At 47.9% G+C, this 21,945-nt stretch overlaps 1 protein-coding gene across 2 annotated transcripts in view; it reads left to right on the forward strand.

The window, feature by feature from the left end:
* The window catches only part of LOC119166806 (homeobox protein Meis1), a 388,227-nt gene that overhangs the window by 80,225 nt on the left and 286,057 nt on the right, over window positions 1-21,945 (forward strand). The window lies entirely within an intron of this gene.

Below are 21,945 nucleotides of genomic sequence, written 5' to 3' on the forward strand. Positions count from 1 at the left end.
TACGCGCCCAAACACAATAAACAGTGAGACACGTACGTTTGAAACCGTACGTACGAAGTTCTGGCAAATCCGTGTGCTAACCATCATTCCCGTGATCACTTAACGACTGCAGCGCCAGAGTTCCTTCTGGTGAACATTGTCGGAAATCACGACTCCGTGCATCGAGAAGTTCTTGATTCACGTAGTAAACGAGTTACGCGGAAACGTGTTATTAAGCCTCTTTTCTATGAGCACACAATGGCGGTAGCGTATAATAGCCAAGGCTGCTTTGCATAGTCCGCCAATCTCTATGCTCTCGCATATTTTTCGTTATGGCGGTCCTTATTAAAAACCACCAAATTCTTTCTCAGTCAGTGCGTTGCTATTCTCGATCTGCGGAAGGGGGTGGGAAGGTGTGTGTGTGTTTTGCCCATTTAATTCGCGATCAATGCACGTCCTTGCAGTGCGAGAATATAAAAAAAACACGCATTTCAGGAGGAAGTGTACATAGTACAATTCACTCGCGTGTGCTTGTGTCCCTTCGTCTCCCTCCTTATCGGATGATTTGTACACCTTTTCTCGATTATCTTGGCTGTTATCACGCGTTTCTGCCTCACTTTAACCCTCGTTCGCCTCTTTAATTAATTTCGCGCTTTCTCCGGGCTACCGAGATATATAGATCTATCGAGAAGACCGAATTGCGCGGCAACGCGTGAGCGCGTCGCCTCGGGCCGAATGCGTGTGTACACGTTCCAATTCCGCACTTTAATTACTACTCCGCGTGTTTCTGGCTTTTCTGTTTACTTTACTTTTTTTTATTTGCCGGACCTCTCTGTCGTCGCCCTATGCGTGCGCGCGCGCTTACAGTGAGTGCGTGGTCGACTTTTATTCTTTTCTTTTTTTTTTCAATTTCGAACACATTGACACGCAAATGACTTCGGTCGAACGCTGTAATAACGTTTCTCCTCGCTGTCTCCTTCTGGCGCCGTTTTTTTTTTTAACTGTTCTCGAACTGTCAGCTATCTACATACAGCCTATGCCTATTTCCTCATTACTATCATTCCGATTTTTAAGTTTTTTTTTTATTCAGTCGGCTGCTTAGCGAGGCATACGAAATTTGTTGTTAGGGAGTATGACCTGCTTTGCTTGTTGTCGTCACGTCTTGCTCTTATGCCTTTAGTCTTTCATTATTTTTTTTTTCAATCTGATCGGCGTTTCACTGCTTTATTCTTTTCTCTTTCCTCTTTTTCTCTCTCGTTGCAATCTCATTCGCGCCGTCGTAAATTGAACCCAATATATTCGTCTCCTGGGCGTGGCACACGAAGACTTTTCTTTCTTTCTTTCTTTCTTTCTTTCTTTCTTTCTTTCTTTCTTTCTTTCTTTCTTTCTTTCTTTCTTTCTTTCTTTCTTTCTTTCTTTGTAAAGGCCGAATATCGGCGTTTCTTGTAGTGGCAGCTGGGACCGCGAGAGGGCTTCACTGATGGCGATGCCGTTGCCATTTCCGAACTGACCTCGATACCCTCCGCAGCGGCCTAGTGGTTATGGGGCTCGCGTGGTGAAAGGAAGCTCTTCTTCTTCATCTTTTGCATTTCCGCTTCCATCGGAAATGCAGCCGCGGCAGCCAGGATTCGATCCCGCGACTTGCGGGATCGAATCCGAGCCGAGTCCCTTAGCCACTAGACCACCGCGGCGGGGCGTGACAGGAAAGTTTGCGAGATCAAATCCCGGATGCGGTGGACGTATTACAACAGAGACCAAACAGTAGAGGCTCGAGTACTTAGATTCAAATACACTTTAAAAAACACCAGCTATAGACGAAATTTTTGAAACCTTCAACTATTTCTTCCCTCGTATTCATATCTTCATTTTGGGTCGTAAGAACCGCGACAATTTCACATTATCAAGCCCCAATTACGCATTCTAGGAGTGAAACATTCACATGACAACTTTCGTGAACTAATTCCAGAGTTGGTGTTCCACGAAATATTTTCTAATCACGGAATTTTCTCTCCAACATGTAGAATCCTTCTCCTAACACAGAACACGGGTTTTTTTATAAAGATATTGTTGTCGTTTCCGCCATCGTTTTCTGTGCGATTCGGTACAGCGTCTGTTTAATATTTAACTTCACGCCTCACTTCTGTATGGAAATTACTTTTGCTTCACTGCATTCAATTGGTGGGGTGATGATGCGCGTACATACATAACTATAGTCTGGGTGGTGGTGCATCTTTCTATAGAATACTGTGCATACTCGTGCCTCCATGCGACGCAACAGTCCCTAACGAACTTTTCTCCCTAGCTCACTTGCCCCAAAAGCCCGCCCCCTGCGCCCCCCCCCCCCTCAGAAGAGAAACAGACACCGGCATCGGCTTTGACTTTGGCTGGGCATCAGAAAAGGGCGCGCGGTCTGCTGCTGAATCGTCTCAAAGGACGAACCGCTTCACCCTATCTCGGAAGCCATCTTTTATTTTATTCTTCCAGCTTCTTTCTTTTTTAAAGACCTCGGTCTATAGGTTCTACAGAACCAATAGACCGAGTTCGTAAGCAAGATAATTATCTTGCTTACCCAGCTAGCATCTCCGTGGTTCTTTCGTTCACAGTGTATTGCTCTCTCTCTCTCTCTCTCTCTCTCTCTCTCTCTTATTTTTGTCTCTGGTTAGCTTACTTTTTTTTTCTTCGCGTGGTTGAATGTGTAGTGTGTGCGTAGCTGCGCCGTGCTAGGGATCCTCTCGAGATGAGATGGGAATTCCGATCGAACTAATGACCTCTGCAGGAGAAGACCCGCCCTCTGGTGAGAGTCTGCGAACGGCGGCGCGTGCGTGCGCGCGTGGGTTTTTTGTTTTCTATAGAATTCTTTTAGCCTTTTCCTTTCTTCTAATATATTCGACCGCTCTTTCACTGTGGGGCAAAACGAAGTTTGATAGAGCGTTTTTAATCTCCCGCTGCAATCTCGTTTTTTCTGTTACGTATACTCTCACCCCATCTTCATTCGCCGTTCGCCGGCTTTGCTATTACTGCAGGAAGCCGCGCATGCGTATATATATATATATATATATATATATATATATATATATATATATATATATATATATATATATATATATATATATTGTCGTACAAAGCAGGCAGACCACCGCCAGTGGCCAACCAATATAATTCTGGAAAAAATAATCGAGAGCCTGAGCGGTATAGTAGTTATACTATGAACGCAAGTGCGTTTCTTCCTACCTTTGGGGCGTTTGTTTGTGCTAGTCGCACTGCAAAGTGTCTATAGACCCTTTCAAGGTTTACAAACACAGCCCCTTGAGGACTTCCGGTTTCGTTCACCGATGAGCTTTACTAGCATTGGTGGATCGCAAGCGCTTTTTCTTGTTTTCCTTCCCCCATTTGGCAAAATATATTCGACTAAATGTTCTTTTGAGCTACATAACAATTACAAGATACATCCTTGTACTTTACGCACGTTTCTTTTATGTGAAAAACAATAGAGTTTCCTTACGCTTGAAAAGAAATTGAAAACGTGCTTTCGGATTCGACGTTAGTAGCTGGTAAATGAGGTTCTTTTGGGTACAACGCTTGTGACCTTGAAACCTTCTATAGATGGTAAGGATCAAGCCAGTGCGTCTCGTAGCTTTCAGATCGGTCTATACAGCGGCGTTTCGGGACTCGGAAAGTGTGGCGCAAGCGGCCATGTATAGTTTGAGTTGTGCAGACTCATCGTCCACGCAGAACGAAGGGGTTCCAAAGGGGTTCCAAAGGGGTTCCAAAGGGGTTCCAAAGGGGTTCCACAAAGGGAACGGGAACTTACCAACGCTGGGACATATGACGCTACCGCGCTCGTTTAATCTGTTGCTTATCTTGCGTCGTCTTAGTTTTCGGTTCTCGTCGGCTGTCGTGTCGACCGTTACTCGTCTTATCTCAGACACATCTTTTGTTCCCGTCTGTTTTCATGTGGTCTCAATGTCGGCAGTTTGCTACCCGTCTTCCTGCACCTTCGGTTTTCCTGCATTGTCTTGTGCATCGGAATCGCGTGTCTGTCTATTCTGGTGTCGTTCATCACTCCTATTGCGTCGTTTGGAGCACGCACCTTGAATTCCCTTCTCTTCTCAGGTCGCCTCTTGCTTGTCTGTTGTCGTCTGCTCCCTAAATTCTTGTCTGTTGGCGTCTTTTAACAGTCGTGTTGCGTCGACGGTCCGTATTCGCAATCCGCTGTTCAGTAATGTGCGTATACTTCCGCCTTGCTAATACAGCGGTTTCGGGACGCGGCATCTGATCCGAAAGTTGCGGTATTCATCCCAGCCGTGGCAGTTGCATTTCGATGAAAGCAATATGCGAGAGGTCCATATAGTCTACAATGCTAGTGCACCTTAAGGAACAGCAAATGATATAGGAATTTCCCGAGTCCTCCACTTCGGCTTGCCTCATAATGGCACCGCAGTTTAAGCAAGTTAATTACCAGATATTATCGTTAGTAGTAGTAGTAATTTGCGTACGTATCAACTCGCTCATATTTCAGCCCTTCGAATCCTCTACAGTACCTTTAGCGACTTCGTTCCTGTATTGGCAGGCTTGCGAGAGGTACTGGGATTGATACCCCGCACCTCCACCAAAGGTCACGGGGGGTGAGAGAATGGATGAAATTAATATATTCACAAAATATACGTGGAGAGTCAGAAGCAGCCGCTGCCAAGATGGAGGTACAACAGCAACAACAACACGAGCCCGATCGCATTCGTCGTCTTCGTCGTCCACCTGATGCTCTCTCGTTGCCGATGTCGTGTAACAATATCTTTCTTTATCGACAAAAAAAAATAAGGCCGAAGCGAATGCTGTGTAAGCGCCATGCTACAGAGCTCGTCAGGGAAACACAGATATGGCGCCGTCGCACAATCATTCGTTCTTGCGCCTCGCTGCAATGTATTCCAGTGGTCCTTGCTCCTGCGTATACTGAAATATATACGCATAACGCCTCGCGCACGCTCTATAATCATTCACGCGCGTCTTTGGAGCGCAGGCTGAGTAAATATGCGCGCTCACGTCTCCTCCTGATCACGTGACGTTCCCTCGCGCCATTATCACCGATGAAGAGGAACAAGTACCGAATGTATTACTCCGCGCGTTACCTCTCTATAGAAGGAAGGTGCTATTGGGAGGGCGTGTGGGTACAGAAGACTCTCTCGGTGCACTAAAGTGCGGAGGTTATTGTAATCGCTCTTTTCGTCTGCGTGTGGGGTACCGGGGTCTTCTGTCGGATTCTCCTCGCTAATTCCGTGCAGTGATGTAAAAGCAAGAGGTAGGAAAGTTGTTTTCATCATGTCGGGAATGGCACTCAGTACACGTCTCCAATACTCCCATGCACCACGCTGGCTCGACTGCTGGGTTGCGGGTGGAGCGTTTTAATTTTCTTTCGGAAGCAGTTTCTCGTGCACCATAAAAAAAAAAAGAGTAAGCATTACTCTTTACGGTGACTCTTAATTTGCCCCGTGTAGGACTTTCTTTAGTTAGACACGTTAACTCTCTTTCGGGTGCCACAACTGCCTGAGGAGAATATAACGATCTCAAATGAGACTTCTCATGACTCCCTAAAGAGAGTCTTGTACACGTAAAGTCAGGACTCACAGTCAGATGACTCTTTTTTGTAGTGCAGTTAGCTTTCACCTTTATCTCGTTTGAGTCATGCGTTGCCGGATCGCTTTCATGACGTCAGCACAATTCATCGTCGTCGTCATCGAATCATCAGTATCATCACCATATTCGTTGTAGTGTACGTGCTTGCACCCCAAGGAAATTATTCTTTTTTTGAAAGTTCTGACTTGCTACGTATACGACTCTAAAAAGAGGTACGTTACCTCTCTCGTGAGTGGCATCACTCTTCGAAGAGAGTATAATGACCTCCAAAGAGAGTTAACGTGCATCTTTAAAGCGAGTCAAATACGTATCAAGCCATAACTCTTGTTCATAAAAAAAGTCGAATGACTCTTTTTGCCCCAGAATGTACGGCAGGCAGGCAGGCAGGCAGGCAGGCAGGCAGGCAGGTGGATGGACGGACAGACAGACAGGCAGACGGACGGACGGATGGACAGACAGACGGAGAGACAGACGGAGAGACAGACGTACAGACAGACGTACAGACAGACGTACAGACAGACGTACAGACAGACAGACGTACAGACAGACGTGCAGACAGACGTACAGACAGACAGACGTGCAGACAGACGTGCAGACAGACGTACAGACAGACAGACGTACAGACAGACAGACAGACAGACAGACAGACAGACAGACAGACAGACAGACAGACAGACAGACAGACAATGAACATTAATTGATTCTGATGAGTTACTGACTACGTTACTGCGTCGATATCTGTCTACAGTTCAGGAAAACACCGCATTGGCGTAAAGATTTCATCTGTGGTTTCGAGCGTGTTGTCCATGAAGTCAATTGGCTGGTGTGGTTGACTTCGTTAAATGGAGGTTTTAACGCATTCCGCTTGGACGCTCACTCGACAGCGTCATTAGCTTGCGCACTCTGTACAACACATTTTGATACTTTGCTCTTTTACCGTGTAATTACGGCGTGTCAGGAAGGATGGAGTATAGCGTGAGTAGATCTCTCGATACAGTAAAATGGATTGGGATCCCGACTGACTTGGTCACATGGAGGCTGATTAGCTAGCCTCGCTTCAAGGCTCGGATTGTAGACGCCAGAACTAGCGCAATCTGTAGCACACTTTAACTGCCGCCGTCTTGTTTCGTTGTTAGTCACGCAATTCTCGGTACGAATAGGCCGACCGCGCGTTACACGAATGAGTGATATCACAGAAACGGTTGGCGCCAGTGCGTTCGTCATTTGGCAGTCGCTACGCCGTAGTTTGCTATGACTTAACTCAGAAAAGTTAAGGACTGCGCAGCGCGAAATGGAGCGCAAAATGGTAGACGTAACTTCAAAGAGATTGCAGCATGGCAGTATGGGTCGGAGAACAAAGAACTGATGGGCTATGGCATATCAGTGATATCTTTGATATCTAGTGTGGTCGATATTAAGCGAAAAAAAACTCGCAGGGTCTCTTAGGCATCTGCCTGAGTCGACTCAAAGGCAACAGATACATTATTTTTTCTAAGGTGATGTATTGAATCCATGCCTCCCTTCCCCTCCCCCTTATTTTTGTGAAAGGTTTCTAACGTGGTATCGCAATGCCTCCAAGATCGGAGAAATTAAGCCCTTTGCTCTCCTCGCGTTGTTTTGCACGGCATCCGGGATCGGTCCACCGCTTTGGCCAAGCAATGACCGAAGGCACTTCACGCTTGGCCAAGGAATGGCCAAGCATGGCGACGTCATTGCATGACGTCGCCACGCGTTTTTACAATGGATTCACAGGGACAGGATGTGAGAGCGCCATGGGAGAACCCACCTGCTCCACTATACTGTGTCGCAGGCTTGGGGTTAGAATTCGGAAGAGAGGTAAGGTAGGGGCATAGAGTTTCCCGCAATACTTACTAGAGGGAACTCTGGCGCTAGTGTCTATGGGAGTTGCAACACACAGCGCTTCAGCGAGCTTGGGAATGATGGGTAGTACACACATTTGTCTAATTTTCGTACTTCTGGCCTGCTTCTGGCTCCGTGTGTGTTCGTGTGGCTTGGAGCTGTTTTTTTTACAAAAACACAAATTGGCAAACGCTCACCGTTTGCGCTTCACAACCTTATTCTTTTAGGCTTACTATTTCGAATCAAGTCTCTAAGCTCAAAAGGGTTCGTTTTTTTTTTTCTTTCAAAACAAAACCGAAACAACAGCAGTAAACGAAGCCGCAGGTACGATTCGCCGCCCGCAAGTACGAAGACTAGGCAAATGTGTGTACTACCCATCATTTCCATGGTCGCTGAACGATCTCAGCGCCAGAGTGCTCTTCTATAGTTAATTTTGCGAAACTCTGTGGGTAGGGGATGTGGATGAGTAGAATGATACAGATAGTTTGGAATGTAATGGAGAGTAATGATATGTGGTTTAGCGAATGGATGGGGGAGCGTGTGCTAGAGTAGATGGAAGAGCTTTGGATAGTATTGAGTAAGAAAGAAATAGTGAGAGATGATGTGACTATCACCAGGAAAGCCACGTGCGGGTTCCCGGGCGGGTAAATCAGCGAGTATTTATTGAACGTTACAGTGGATTCCAAGTGACGTCACAATGACGTCGCAAACTTGGCGAGCTATGATGCCGTCACGTGATCATGATTTTTGCATCACTCGGGTTGACGTCTCTGACGGGGGATGCCGACCCGAGACGCCGGTCAATTTTCCTGTTTTATGAGGCACACGAGACTTTCGCCATAATATGCAGCTCTGCCGGTCGCGTAATAAGTCGTACTGATTAATGGAAGCCAATGTTTATAACAATGGGACGGGTGTTTAGTGAAAGCTATGGGAAAATAAAGTGCACCAATGACGGCAGCGAGTTGAATGGAGCGGTGAAATTAAGGAGTTCGCCGGAATAAAATGGAAAGAACTCCCGCAAAATAGGGTGACTTGGAAGTAGTTGTGAGAGGCCTCCCAGTGGCCATGAAAGTAGGCTAATCATGATAATGACTTCTATCATGATGCCTTATTACACCCCGTCGCCACCTCCGTATAGTTGCTCCAGAAGACTGAACTCGCATCCCAATACTCTCGTCCAAAGCGTAGATCTCCCTATGGATACATAAGGGAACTCTGGCGCTAGTGTCTACGGGAGCTGCAACGCACGGCGCTTCAGCGAGCATATAAGTGATGGGTAGTACACGTATTTGTCTAATTTTCGTATTTCGGGCTTCGGTTGACTTCGCGTGGCCTTAAGTTGCTTCGTCACGAAACGAATACCAGAAAGTCTTGGGCAGTCGCACTTCAACCTTTTAGGTTCGCCACTTGAAATCGGCTCACGACGTTTACCACTGTCCGTTCTTTTTTTGATTCGAAACAAAACCAGAAGACAAAAATAATTGGAGCCACAAATGCACTCGAGGCCCGCAAGCACGAAGGCTGGGCTAACCCTTGCGTGTACTACCCATCATTCTCGTGGTCGCTGAACGATCGCAGTACCAGAGTCTTTTCTTGTTAGTTTTAGGAAACTACGGTTCAAACATAGCCTCCAAGATGGCGGGCGCGCGCCGCCATCTCGGAGGCCATGGTCCACAGCGTGCACTTGGCTGTGGCGTTATACCCTCCGCTTGCATACCTTTGTCGCCGCTGCTCGGCGTACTCACAAGAGACGGAGTCTTCAGAAACGCACATAGAAGAAACAAACACACAAAAATGGATGCCGTCTTCTCTCGAAAGACCGGAGCTGCCTTTTTTTTCTCTCGGCGCGACTTTCATAACTCTTGACGGCGTAGCCGTTTTCGAAGAAGGCGTGAGTGCGTGCGTCGTGCAGTCCGCAACCGCCGCGAAGAGTTGTTGCATGGACGTCGGCGAAGAAGAGGGCGAATAAGAAGAAACGATGTGGCGAAGAAGAGAGGGGGGAGATCGCTGCGGCGGGCTAGCAGCTTCGGGGCCGATATGAGGGCGTAGCGATGCCGGTCACGTACGCCTTCCACGATGACGCGGCCGCATGCGGCAACGAACCAAGGCGCCTCCGCCACTGCACTCCAAGCGAAAGAAGGTTCAACAGCGCGAGCTCTTCACCCCGAAGAAGTGTGTAGCGCGATCTCAGTTCCTTAACGGTCGCATAATCTACCGCGGTGGCCTTCCTCTGTCTCTTGAGTTCTGTGCGTGCACGTTGTATTTACATACGGACGCGTGCTTGTCTTTTTGCTATAGTGTAAAGCAGGGAGGGTTCTACCGTTTTCCCGAAATATTCCTATACTGCACATGAACACATGCATGCACATATAGAAACACACGCACTACATAGGTGAAGTATGGTTGTTCCCCATCTCGAATCAAGAAAAAAAGGATCAAAAGAAGACATGCTACCGATGTGCGCGGCAGTGTTTGTATGCTTGAGTTGGGTGTATATCTAGTGCTGTTGTGCGAGTGCTGTGTGTGTGTGCTTTTTGCTTGCATATAGGCACGTGTAATACATGTGTTCGTGTGTGTGGTTGTGTGTGTTCGTTTGTGCGCTTTACGTTGGGTACGCACCGCGTTTGTTATGTGTCCTTCGCGTCCTGCAGGCGTGTGCAAGGTTGAGGCATCGAGAAAACAAGTTTCAGACAACGGATGAAAGAAAAAAAGTTACAATGAGGTGATCATGTGCGTCTCACGTCGGCCTACCTTTGGTCCCAGAGTTTTCGGATGTAAAAGTGGGAAGCGAGCTGTTCTAGAGATGAAACACCAGGGTTCTTAGACTGCAATTGTAGTAAAACAAACGAGAAACACTGTCCACATAATTCTCTCTACATTAACATTACACTATGACTGAGCATGTCCGACTCGATTGGAGTATGAGCCAATCTTGGCACCCCCCTTAAAATAACAAGGAACGGGGGGGGGGGGTATAAACGAGTGAACTCTTGTCCCTCCCTCCCTCTCGCCCTCCCTATGGGCAGCTATGGTATCGATGATGCTGAAACAACGATTGGGCAACCGACAACTACGCCAAACATAGACAGTCGGGTTAACGTTTGCATAAAGAGAAAAGCAAGCAACCTGACACACTCAGTCGTGAGGCCTGTCTACGGCGGCATCTTAAAAGACCGGCGAGCTTCGTTAGAAAAAAAAAAGGCGAAGAAAGACTGGTTCTCCGTCTGCGTGTATGGGGTTCATTTCGATTTCTTTTTACGTAAGCTTTGATCCGTCACCCCCCCGTATAGCTATGCCGATGGAAGCATCGCTGTCCGCGGCTTTGCGCATTCCACGGCGATATCTACAGGTACGTCTGCAGGGGCCGATATGGCTATAAAAAATGAATCCAAAGTGTTTGTAACGTGACGCGGTCCCACTGTAGCTTGATTGATTGATATGTGGGGTTTAACGTCCCAAAACCACCATATGATTATGCGAGACGCCGTAGTGGAGGGCTCCGGAAATTTCGACCACCTGGGGTTCGTCAACGTGCGCCCAAATCTGAGCACACGGGCCTACAACATTTCCGCCTCCATCGGAAATGCAGCCGCCGCAGCCGGGATTCGAACCCGCGACCTGCGGGTGAGCATTCGAGTACCTTAGCCACTAGACCACCGCGGCGGGGCGTCCCACTGTAGCTTATACAGCTTGTAAGCGAAGTGGGCGCTTCCAAAAAATATATATATATATCTGGGCCACTTTAAAGGGCAAAAGCGTGATCGTTATCATCGGACGTTATCATACGTCTTTTTTCCTTTCTTGGTGACGGTTCATGCTGCGACGATAGGCGTCCGACCTTCGCGCGTTAACGAGGGTGTTTAATTCACCGCTTATCATTCGGAATAGTTTCAAAGGCTTGTGTGTTTAAGTCCTTTAATCTGTTTTCTCTTTGTCATCATCATCATCATCATCATCAGCCTGACTACGTCCACTGCAGGACAAAGGCCTCTCCCATGTTCCGCCTGCCAACTCGGTCCTGTGCTCTCTGCTGCCAATTTATACCCGCAAACTTCTGCCCACCTAACCTTCTGTCTCCCCCTAACCCGCTTCCCTTCTCTGGGAATCCAGTTTGTTGCCCTTAATGACCAGCGGTTATCCTGTCTACGCGCTACATGTTTGGCCCATGTCCATTTCCTCTTCTTTATTTCAACTATGATATCTCCTTAACCCCCGTTTGTCGCCTAATCCACTCTGCTCTCTTCTTGTCTCTTAAGGTTACACCTACCATATTTGTTTCCATTGCTCGCTGAGTCGTCCTCAATTTAAGCTGAACCCTCTTTGTAAGTCTCCAGGTTTCTGCCCCATAGCTAAGTGGAGACTTTGTGGACAATCTTAAATAGTCGGCTGTATATGTTGCCCTTCGAAACAGACTCGTCTTAAAGTGCAGCCAGTACATGCTTGCCGCGCGCAATCTCACGCATGCCGTGCACAAGCTGTTTTATCGGGTGGGTATTGCTTCCCGCTGTAACGTTTTTTTTTTGTGTGTGTAATCGTTGTTTGTGGATGAGCTAGAAATAAGCGTCATTATGATGATCAGGCAAAAAGCAGGTGCCATCTTAATACTACTGTGCAGTATTGAAGAACACTGTATCTGTAATTCTGAGCGCGCTAAGACTTACGACCTTAGTAGGTCGTTGTGACAAACGTTCAGTCGAGTATAACGTTATCGGAGTTGAAATCAAGCTTGATGACGTGGTGCGGCCTATCCGTGTTATTACTGCATCTTTCTTTCTTTCTTTCTTTCTTTCTTTCTTTCTTTCTTTCTTTCTTTCTTTCTTTCTTTCTTTCTTTCTTTCTTTCTTTCTTTCTTTCTTTCTTTCTTTCTTTCTTTCTTTCCTTTGTGCGCGTGTGGTAGCGTTAGTATTTCGTTCAGAGAAAATGTCTGTGTGAGTGGTAACCGCATCACTTTTTCCGAGTGAATGTATCTATATTTCGACGACGCTCGAGGTAGTACTTCGTATTCCAGATAATTTAACAGGGTGATAAGCGCAGTTATTAGAGAAATATTTGCTAAATAAGAATGACAGGCCGAGCTGTACCACTAGTTTGGGCATGTGACGTGTTAGCGAAGGGTCTGCTAAAGGGAGAGACAACGACGTGTATAGGAGGGAAAGAGGAGCAAAAGAAATGCGAGGAAAAAAATCACGCTTTATGGGCACGTTTTAAATGAGATGGTAAAAATTAATATCGAGTCCCTCACCGGAAATTTCCGCTTACTGACTAATCGCTCACAATGAGTCACACTCGCTCACTCGCTCGCTCACTCACTCACCCACCCACCCACTCAATCAATCAATCAATCAATCAATCAATCAATAACCCCATCACAATCGCTCCCTTACCCTCTCACTCGAGGACTCGCTCTCAGTCACTCGATTACTCGCTCTCTCACTTGCTCGATCACTCGCTAATACGCGCATTTAAGTGATCTCACTTACTCATACTCACTCACACTTATGATCGTAGCAGAGAGCGAGACGCAATCACTTCCGAAAAAAAAAAATAGTAAAAGACGGTTACGAAATTTCGTTCTCTCGTCGTCTCTTTGCGCGCGTGTACTCTTGGGTTGGCTGTTCTGGACGCTCGCACTTCTATAGAAGCTCACGAAATTGAATGATGTCCTTGTCAATACATGCCGGTTTGAGTGGCACCTTGCAAAAAAAAAAAAAGAAACAAGTAGGTGAGAGAACTAAAAAGAAAATTGGCTTCGACGTCGACGAGCTCTTTCATGTGGGGAAAAAAAAAGTGAGGTCACCGAAGACGTGTGACCTCTTGCCAACAGACAGGCGCGAGTTGTGATTGGCTGATGGGGTGGCGCTCTGCGCTCTATAGCTTGGCGGAAATCACCAGGCTCGCGACCTTCGACTGTCAAAAAGGAGCTTCAAAATGGATTCCAAGGACGACGGGGTTGCGTCTTTAGGAACCCTATTTGTTTTCGTTTCTCCCAGCTGTCGCCGTCTGGCAACCGTTTAGACTTTTGATTTCTAAGTTTTTTTTTATGTCGCGAATCCAAATAATTCCGAGGCTGTGAACTGCCAAATGCATCCCAACGTCGCTTTTTGTGCCGGGACTAGTCACTTAGATATGGTAAAAGGATGACAGCTGACAGATGGGAGCACATCATCATGGTCATAATGTGGTTGATGATGCTGATGAATGTTACGTGTGGAAACACAATGCACAGTAAACTTCATTTGAACGGTTTTAAAGGTGGGAGCCGACAGATGGAAACAGATCGTCATCATTATCATCACGTGTTTGACGGTGTTGATGATTCTTAGACAAAAAAAAAAACAACTCAATCCATTTCGGGTCCAATCCAATCCAAGCCCAAAATGATGCGATTCGTATTTTTTTTTCGAATAATAACGACTGCATTTTGCGAAGAAGCGTTCTATTCACTCGTAAGCTGCACTCAGTGAGCACAACTAGAAAAGCGTCAGGCCATTGTTGCCCGCTTCGTCGCTTTTATCATTCCGTGAGCCAGCGTGTTAGAACGAGGGCGTGAACAAAACAACGCAGAAAACGCTTGCGGTGACAATGAAAAAAAAAAGCGCACACAAGGAACAGAAATATTTTATTACTTTAAGCATCCTCTGCCGCCAGGTTCTTGGCCCATCGCCCTTTGTGGGTGAGTGCCATTCACATGAGGTCGTCGTCGTCGTCGTCGTCGTCATCATCATCATCATCACCATCATCATCATCATCATCATCATCATCATACTCAACTATTGTTGCTATCTAGAACTACGAAAAACACTTTTAAAATACCTTTACGTGGTATTGGTATGGACTTATCTGTGCCTGTCATTTTGTCTTTTGGAGCTTCCATTTCTGGGTTCTCTAATGCGACAGCATGCGCGGCCGTCCGGGACTATATTGATAAAACTAATAGGTTGACTAATTAATCTCTTTCACTATCATAACGTGTCTACAAAACTATATACGATGGAGGCGGAAATGTTGTCGGCCCGTGTGCTCAGATTTGGTTCACGTTAAAGAACCCCAGGTGGTCGAAATTTCCGGAGCCCTCCACTACGGCGTCTCTCATAATCATATGGTGGTTTTGGGACGTTAAACCCCACATATCAATCAACAGAACTATATACGTATAAAAATCAGATTATTGCTCTATTCTGAAAATAAATTCGTTTCTTTAACTGCGTTAGATCAAGCACCACACTTTCCTAGGTTATCGGTAATCTTTCTATTATATCCATATTGTTTAAAATCTGAACAATAATTTTTAAAACCACTTGATTCTTGGGCCAATCCCCCATAGTGGGTATGCGCCACGGACAATAGGTGAACAAGAAGAACAAGTCATTCGCATTATTGCGCTTTCTCATAACCCAGTTGCAGTATCCTGTGTCCATGTGCATCGATTTCCTGCAGCTAAGTCGCCTTCGCACGGCCAATTGGTAATATACTGGTTTTGCTCAAATGATAGAACGACCGTCTCAGATAGGTGATGGACCCGGGCTCGATCCGCTGACCAGGATGAATCTTTCAACAGCCAGAAGCTTTCCTGTTTGTAAAATTCGTACGGGTTCCTCGTGGCTTCGTGCTACAAACGGGGGGGCAGGAATTCATACCCAAGAAACTGGGTGCCACCTTAGCTTGCCTCCACTGATGCTGCCAATCCTACGACGCTAGCCTTTAACCCGCAATTTCTAATCGTGTGCCCCGGTGCCTTAGAGAGACGACTAACCGGCAGGGTACGTCAACTGTCCCTTTCGTATAGAAAAGCAATGACTTAATAAATATTCATCACGATCAGCGCACAAAAAAGCAAAAAAAACACAACACCACTGGGTTAGTGAAGTCCAGGTTAACACACTTAAAAAATCCAGTTGAACCAGTGATGAACTTTTTTTTGTGCTGATCGCGATAAGTATGTTCCACTTTGATACTTTACTTGAGTGCATAAATGATTTTCGGATACGCTTTAGTATTCCTGACGATGTCAACGACTGAGTTCCAGCGTTGGGAAGCCCCACATTGCCTACCTCAGACACACCACTGAGACCATGCATGTCGGTGGCAACGGGGGAGGGGGGGGAGACGACGGAGCATTTCTACACGGAGGTGGTGTAGTGGCGTCGGTGGTCTCGAACGGCAGTGGTGATAAGGGTGTCGAAGGCAGGTGGCGTTTAGATAAACTACTGGACCCGGCCGGCCTGACCGGAGGACCCACAAGATGGCGCAGTTCCTGGACCTCATCATACCTCTCAGCGCGGCATACGAAGGAAATAGAAACAAGATTATGAAAAGGGAATGAGCCGGACACTATCATCGCTTCGCCTCGTTAGTACCGTGCAGTCTTGCGGATGCTAGGCTTTCGATGCTAGGCATTCGATGCTCGAAATTGCCTGTAGTTTTCAGAAGGGCCATTTTTCAACATTTGGGATAAAAGTATGTGTACTTGGCGCTATAGAAGACGACGCAGCAAAGACGAAGACTTAAATGACGCAGTGTGTTGGTCTGCAGTTGTTGGTCAGGGATAGTCGTGCGTCAATTGTCTTCGTTTTCATTTGGGGTTAGTTTTGCTTACGAATACGTACCAACTAGCTTGCACTCAGACGCTCTTAAGTTCACCTCCAGAAGAATCGTCTTTGAAAAATGAACCAGCTAGCTCATATGAGGGCATCTTAACGTCTACATTGTCTGCTGCATGTATGTCACCATATTCGTGCCGCATGAATTGTAATCGTTGTTTGCTCATTATCAGGTGACTCTCAGACTCTCGCTTAGCACCGTTTACTAACCATAACAATGTACGTCATCTTGCTTAGTATGCTGAATCAGTAGTTTTTATCCTGGTTCCTAGAAATCCCAGGATTTTGTATCTTGGAACCCAGTAGCCCTGCGGTACACTCCTGCTGTCTGTACGCCGTGAAAGTCGGGCAATGTGTATTGCGTCATGGCCTGCCCACCAATCAGGCGACAAAGATCTTCTCATGTTTAGCGTCTTCTGCTCATCATCTGGTGACTTCCTTAATTTTTGTTTAATGTCGTCTGCTTAGTACCAGATTGCGTGTCCAGGAACCCAGTTGTACACTTCCGCTTCCTATATGTCGCAAAACTCGAGCACGGTGCATTGCGTCACTGTCTTCTCACCTGTTGGGTGACGCCATTTTAATGCTTAGCGCCTTCTGCTCACACTTTGGTGACGCCCTTGTTGTTCAGCTCAGCGTCTTCTACTCGTCCGCAGATGACGTTGCAGAACACACAAGGCAATAGGAACACACCCATGCGAAGCTGCCGTCTGCATTTTCACGAAGATCGCATGGCTTACATTGCATCGTCTTCTTGACACCATCACACAACGCCCTTGTTAAGCATAATATGATTGCTCAATATTCTTCGCTCACTCACAGACGTCTTCTGTCTCAGCGTTGTCTGAGCAAAGCCCCGAGACCTGACAGACATGGCCGCCGGGAGCCCAAGAGAGGCCTTTTTTTTTAATTTTCGGACGGCATACTGAACCCCTGTATACCAGTCACACCATTGCACAGATTTGATGTCGCAGAACGCGTCTAATCACCGCCAGACTGAGAGTGTCTCCCTCCATACAAATGGAAAAGCAAATTGTCCCGGCGTGCGATGGCCGAATTCCGCACTGCATGTCTGTATCGGAAGAGTATAGGTAGCAGCGCGGGGCATGGGCAGATAGAGACGCGGTGTGGCTCCGATTGCATCCCGTGGTCAAGGAGCACCCAAAAAAGAAGTAAGTTTCAACTAACGATGGATATATGGCCGAAAGCCAAAAAAAAAAAAGAAAAGCATATGGGGAGGGTGATCGCAAAGTGATGCGGCTGGTGGCGTTGATAGGACTTGGGTCTATTGGCAAGTGCTACGAGGTTGTATTTTTTCCGAGCCGCGTCCGTTGAAAGCTGAAGTGTTGTAGGCCTAGTCGTTCGGATGTCCCCTCTGTGTCGCGTCCGTGGCTTGAGAGGCAAGAACGAAGCAAAAAAAAAAAAAACGATAATGTTCCCCAGTGGACTGACGAGGCGGGATTGATATGAGGAGGTGAAATGGCGGTGGAAGAGGGGAGGGTGGAAGGTTATGCGAAAGTGAAAAGCCGCGCGCCGATAAAACAGGGTGAGGCATGCACGCGCGCATACGAATGAGATTTGAAGCACTCGACGACGTACGTGCATTCACCGCGGCGTTAGTGGAGACGATGGACGAGTCGCGACTGAGGGCATTGTCACTGCAGCTGAGCTACGCTTGCACGGCCTGTGTCGGGCGTGCAGCAGAGTTCTTCACCCGTAGCAGTTCTGGAACTGCCCTTCAACTCTGCATGCTCGACTTTACGCAAGAGACACGTCGGTACATCCACCTTGGGCTAGTAAACGAATGTTTTCTCATTTGCGTGTATCGTAACAACAATTTAACGAGGTCTCGAAACGTCAACTGCACCAATCGGTTTCCATGCGTATATGCGTCTACCATAGCACTGTTTTTTTTTAGTTATTAAATAGCCCCGCCGCGGTGGTCTAGTGGCTAAGGTACTCGGCTTCCGACCCGCAGGTCGCGGGATCGAATCCCGGCGGCTGCGGCGGCTGCATTTTCGATGGAGGCGGAAATGTTGTAGGCCCGTGTGCTCAGATTTGGGTGCACGTTATAGAACCCCAGGTGGTCGAAATTTCCGGAGCTTTCCACTACGGCGTCTCTCATAATCATATGGTGCTTTCGGGACGTTAAACCCCACAAATCAATCAATCAAATCGTAAGTATTCTATAAGTAGACTATAGGTATCTTGAGGTACGGTTTGATGACGATATATATATATATATATATATATATATATATATATATATATATATATATATATATATATATATATATATATATATATATATATTGTAATGATGACAAAGCGGCGATCGTGCTCGGCGCATACCTGGGAGAGACGGAAGACGACGAAGAGGAAGCAGATAAAGAACAGCCGGCCTGCAGCAAAGGCGTTGTCTCTTTGTCTTATTTCTCCGCGTTACAATGGCGCAGTCGCGAACTACTGACCCCGATATCCCTGCGTCCACTACACTTCGAAGTGGACGAGTGCTCTCGAACTCCCCACCGATCACGGACGGCGTCCAAGCCTCCACGGCGGCACCGCATCATGACTGCAGCGAGGCCATTTCTCGAGGCTTCTCTCTGTTCGCCCAAGAGCTCAAGACATCCGGGTTTGGCTGCGCCTCTTTTGGATCGTTCAACGAGAACGAAATTCCATATTTTCATGGATTCAAGGATGACCCTACCAACTGGGTAAGCGTGATAAACTCGGTTGCCCTTAAATACTCGTGGAGCGACACGATTAAGAAGTCGGTCGCTGAAGGACGTTTGCGAGGATCTGCCCAAGCGTGGCATCGTTTCCAAGGCAGTACATACGCTACATGGCAAACATGGAGCGCGGCCCTGATGTCCGCGTTTGCGCCGCTTCCGAGCGCTTACGACGACCGTTTCATGACCATGCGGTCACGCCGGCAAGGTGCAACCGAGGACGTCGCGACTTACATCTACGACAAGCTGGACCTTTTACAAGCTTGCGATATACAGTGGACCTCCTCCGCAGCCAGGCAGTACATCATCGACGGGATCCATGACTCGACGCACGCAGCCGTCTTGTCCGCCTACAACCACCCAGTCCACATCTCCACTTTCGTACGCCAGGCAATGGAGTTGCAGGACACGTCTCATCGCCGGGCGGCTGCAGTTGGCCCAAAGGAGCCAGCTTCACCGAGACGCGGATGCTATACGTGTGGCCGCATCGGGCATGGGTATAAAAGCTGCCCACAAAGCCAACCTCAAGCGATGCAATATCAATCACGCCCACTTCCAACCCTCAAGGTCCGCGTCGACGGCATCGGAGAACTGACAGCTCTCGTTGATACCGGAGCTCAACGTACGGCGTTGCTTCGCCGCCACGCCTCCGAACCTCTCCAGCCTTGGACTGAGCCACCACTGCGGGGTCTCGGTGGCGACGTACTACCGGTCGGTGCCCTAAACCTGCAACTCAACACCGAGGCCGGCAGCAAGTTTTTGTCCTCGGTGCCCGTCTTCGACGACCTGCCCACAGACATGGTTTTAGGGGCCGACTACCTGCTCTCCGGGGAAGTGCGCCTCACGGTGGAAGGAAGTACCGTCAACCTCCATCCTGTGGCTCCAAGTGTGCCTCCGGCGCAATCCCAAGGTGAGCTGACGACGCCACTTACACTTCCCGCAATACTCGAGAGGCACGCATCGCTCTTCGCTGATACTACTACTCAGCTTCCCGGAACTAGCGTGCTAGTGCACCATATTACTACCGACAATCATCCGCCGGTGTCCATACCGTTACGTAGATATGCCGAACGAGAGCGGATATTAATTGACCAGCAGGTGCAAGAAATGCTTGCCGCAAGCATAATCAGGCCATCTTCTAGCCCGTGGGCAGCACCTGTTGTCCTAGTCCGTAAAAAGGACGGCAATCTCCGATTCTGTGTTGACTACCGAGAGCTGAACAAGCACACCATACCAGACTCGTACCCGCTGCCACGCATTGACGACGCTATTGACGCCGTACGAAAAGCGAGGTTCTTTTCGTCGCTAGATTTAAAAGCAGGGTATTGGCAGATCAACGTGGCTGAAGAAGATAAGTTTAAGACGGCCTTCCGAACACCATCTGGCTTGTACGAGTTTAATCGGATGCCGTTCGGTCTGCGAACTGCTCCAAGCACCTTTCAGCGTGCCATGAACACAGTGTTAGGCACACTGATAGACCGTGCCTGCGTCGTGTACCTCGATGACGTTCTAGTCATCGGGGAAACAGAAAAACAACATCTACAAAATCTCGACACGGTTCTGCAGAGGCTATACAACACCGGCTTTCGACTTAACCGCGAGAAGTGCCAGTTTGGGTTGACGACAATATCTTATCTTGGTTATCAGATATCTCATAATGGCGTACGACCCTTGCCTGAACGCATAGACGCCGTTGCCAAATACCCTGCCCCAACATCTATAAAACAGCTCCAGGTATTCCTAGGAATGGCGTCATACTTGCGCAAGTTTGTACCGAGCTTTGCGTCAACTGCTGCTCCACTCACGGACTTACTGAAGAAAAACGCCCAATTTCAGTGGGGTCCTTTGCAGGATAACGCCTTCCAAACCCTCAAACACCAGCTTACACATAGCCCGGTGCTCTGCCACTTTAATGAAGATTGGATGACAGAAGTCCATACTGATGCGAGTCAGATTGGCCTGGGGGCGGTTTTACTTCAACGTGACTCGAGTGGGCGTGGGCACGTCATCTGCTACGCCAGTCGTAAACTATCGGACGCGGAACGGCATTATCATTCGAATGAACTGGAGTGTTTGGCTGTAGTATGGAGTGTGGATGAAAAGTTCCGCCACTACTTGTTTGGCCGACACTTCACGGTAGTAACAGACAACTCCGCGATTGCGTGGATGTTCCAGAAGCAGCACCTCAAGCACAAGTTTGCCCGATGGATTGTTCGGCTCCAAGACTATACGTACGACATCCGTCACCGTGCTGGAGCACAAAATCAGCTTGCGGACGCTTTATCGCGAAATCCGATCGAGGAGTTCTCCACACGAAATCGAGAAACCTGGATCCTGTTTTCTCAACAGGACGTGACCAAGGCTCAGCAAGCCGATGGAAGACTCGCATCCGTTATAGACTCCATTGGCGATGCGGGACGCAATGCCAAGTTTGTCTTACGTAATGGAACGCTGTATCGGCGTCACTGGGCCGATAAAAGCACCGAGTGTCATCTCCTGGTCATTCCTGACACCTTAAGATCGAGCGTACTACGCGCCATCCATGACACTCCCGAGGGAGGCCATGTTGGCTACAGAGCCACCTTACGCAAGGCACAAGAACGTTTTTGGTGGCCGAAAATGGATAAAAGCGTGCGTTCATACGTTGCCAGTTGCGAGATTTGTCAGCAACACAAACGACGTCCTGGAGCTCGACATGGACTTCTTACGCCGATCAAGCCTCCAGAGACAATTTTCCACACGTTGGGCATAGATCACATCGGGCCTCTTCCAATGACGACAGCGGGCAATCGTTACATTATACTCGCTGTGGACTACTTGTCCAAGTTCGTAGAGGTCGCGGCCGTGCCTTCGCTTGCTGCTAGCCATGTCATCCGATTCCTGAAAGATCGCTTCGAATGGCGACACGGTCTTCCTAACAAGTTGATCTCCGACCGGTCGACCACCTTTCGCAGTCGCGAGCTCCGCACTTACCTACAACAAGCTGGAGTGGACCATCACTTCGCGTCGGCATACCATCCGCAGGCGAACGGACTGACCGAAAGGTCGAACCAGACTATCCAGGCTAGACTCGCACCGTACTGTAAGAATCACAAACGAGGTGAGGCCGACTGGGATGATCATCTCCAAGCAGCTGCGTA

Source organism: Rhipicephalus microplus, chromosome 6 (genome assembly GCF_043290135.1).
Source record: "Rhipicephalus microplus isolate Deutch F79 chromosome 6, USDA_Rmic, whole genome shotgun sequence".
NCBI classification, from domain to species: domain Eukaryota; kingdom Metazoa; phylum Arthropoda; class Arachnida; order Ixodida; family Ixodidae; genus Rhipicephalus; species Rhipicephalus microplus.